This window comes from Tachysurus fulvidraco, chromosome 15 (genome assembly GCF_022655615.1).
Source record: "Tachysurus fulvidraco isolate hzauxx_2018 chromosome 15, HZAU_PFXX_2.0, whole genome shotgun sequence".
In the NCBI taxonomy this organism is placed as follows: Eukaryota; Metazoa; Chordata; class Actinopteri; order Siluriformes; family Bagridae; genus Tachysurus; species Tachysurus fulvidraco.
Genome location: NC_062532.1, coordinates 2946530 through 2949029, shown reverse-complemented (window position 1 = coordinate 2949029; position 2500 = coordinate 2946530). Strand labels below are relative to the sequence as shown.

General features: G+C 45.1%; 1 protein-coding gene across 1 annotated transcript in view; it reads right to left on the bottom strand.

Annotated features, from left to right (window-relative positions):
* Window positions 1-2500, bottom strand: part of crybg2 (crystallin beta-gamma domain containing 2) — a 32408-nt gene that overhangs the window by 28914 nt on the left and 994 nt on the right. The gene's annotated exons all lie outside the window — the stretch shown is intronic.

The following is a 2500-nucleotide window of genomic DNA, read 5'->3' as shown; positions in this document are numbered from 1 at the left end:
GGTTGGAACAGATACCTCAGCACATATCTGACTGTCACAGAGAAAAGATGGGTTTGTTTTTTTACAAACACACTTACAGTAAAACACTCACATGAAGTCGTTATTAAGTGTCTGGGTCACGTTTGAGAAACCCACCATCAGTGACACACCGTCCTCCATCATCCCAGATTTCAGTTCAAAGACACTTTTTCAGGCTGCAGGAAAGAAACTCACACAGACGTAAAGAACGTCACTGACGACTTGGTGTGGAGGTGAAGGTTGGTGTGAGGAACTCAAGTGTCCTGCACAGAGCCCTGACTCAACATCACTGCACACTGAACTGGAGTCTCCTCAACATCCCAACATCAGTCTGCTCCCATAGCTGAATGAACACTAATCCCCTCAGTCACAAGCCAACATTTAGTGGAAAACCTTTACAGATGAAATAGGTTTAATATAACAGCAGACATGTGGTGAACAAATCTGTAATCAGATGTTCAACAAGCACTTATGGGTGTGACCGTCAGGGGTGCACATACTTTTGCCAATACGGTGTATATATCAAAGCCTCTGCTTTGTTTGTCTACAGTTAAACTTCCTGAATATGGTTCTCTTCAGAGGGACAACTGGAGAACCTGAAGAACAGATCCTGACACCCGAAGGTTTGAGCGCCTTCAGGAAGCGAGAAGCTCTTCGAGAAGCTCTTCCACAGCTGACTAACTGCTCACCCCTGTGACTTCAGCCCTGTTCTAACATCTACTGCACACCGAGCAGAAAAATCGCACACAACTAGTCCATGTCTTACTTGTTCTGCCACATAACAACAGATTCAATAAAGCAGAGGTTTTTAATCCCAGTCCAAACCCGAGATGATTCTGTAAGTGGTTTGTGTAACAGAAGCAGCATTGTGAAGGTACAGTAAGATGATTCCTCAGCTGTAGAATGAACAGCATTCCCATCATTCTTGTAAAAACTGTCCGTTTACACACGGGTGTGTTTCAGATGATCTGTGTTTAAACAAGACACCGAGTTGCCTTGTGCAAATACAAACACGGATGTCAGCTCCAGCGTCCAGTCTTCATAAAAACACACACTCACCTTCTGGAGCTAAGATTAACCTCGACCAAAGTGACAAAGAGAGCAAAGTGTGGAAGAAGAATGGATCTGCTCACGATCTAATAGTGAAGTGAAGTGACGTGACATACAGCAACCCAGACTCAGAATTCGTTCTCTGCATTTAACCCATCCAAAGTGCACACACACACACACACACACACACACACACACACACACACACACACACACACACACACACACACACACACATACACACACAGAGCAGTGGGCAGCCATTTATGCTGCGGCACCTGGGGAGCAGTTGGGGGGGGTCGGTGCCTTGCTCAATGGCACCTCAGTGTCCGGCCCGAGACTCGAACCCACAACCTTTGGGTTACAAGTCAGACTCTCTAACCATTAGGCCACGTCTTGCCCCCATATATAATACATATGGACTTATGTGTGAAACCTGGTGGTGGTGGTGGTGGTGTCATGGCTTGGTCTTGCTGGGTTACTGCTGGAACAGACTCACTCATTCTTATGGATGTTGGAGCTCATGATGGAAGCAGAAGAATGACTTCAGAAGTCTACAGAAACATTCTGTCTGATCATTTACAGAGAAATGAATCGGATCTAATCGAGAGGAGCAAGACGACGTGACACTTAACACAGGACTTCATCAGGGGAAAGTGAAAGGGTTCGACCGAACGAGTCAGTCAGCAGAACCGAACCCATCTGAGCAGCATGACGATGAGAAGACAGAAGAGAGAAACCTCCCAAGATACAACAATCACTGAGAGAAAAACCTGGACAAGCTTCACAGAAGAAGGAGGCAGCGGTCTGACGCAGTTGCAACCGAACAGTGCCAATATTTGTGCTCACCTAAAATCTGTATCTTCAAATCTTCCTCAGAGGGACACGCTATTTAGTAAGAATGTCGATCATCCCACTCCGGGGCAGTTACGACGATAAACAGCGTTAAAACGTGTAACAACACGCAAACAACATGTCTGACAAAATGTTCATATCTGAAAGTGAGGAGGAAGATTGATGTGAGGAGGAAAAAACACAGCAGACAATCAGGATTCATTAAATATAGGCACAGTGAGGATGAATGAGATGAGCAAAAAAAAAATACATGATAAGTTAAATGTCACAACCCCACAGAAGGGTGTGGAGGGTAAAAGTTAACAGCTTGGGGTGGTTTTTAAACACAGCAAATCACACCAGTGTTTAAACCTGAAATCCCACCTCAACTATGCAGAGGTATTAAACCTCTAATAGACAGAGAGGAATGTGAAGCTCTATGAGAATCTCTTACACACACACACACACACACACACACACACACACACACACACACACACACACACATCTCACTCACATGTTCTAATAAACACACTGCAGTGAACGTGCCGAGTTAGTGCTGAGAGGTCAGGAGAGAGAGGAGAAAGTGATCAGGACA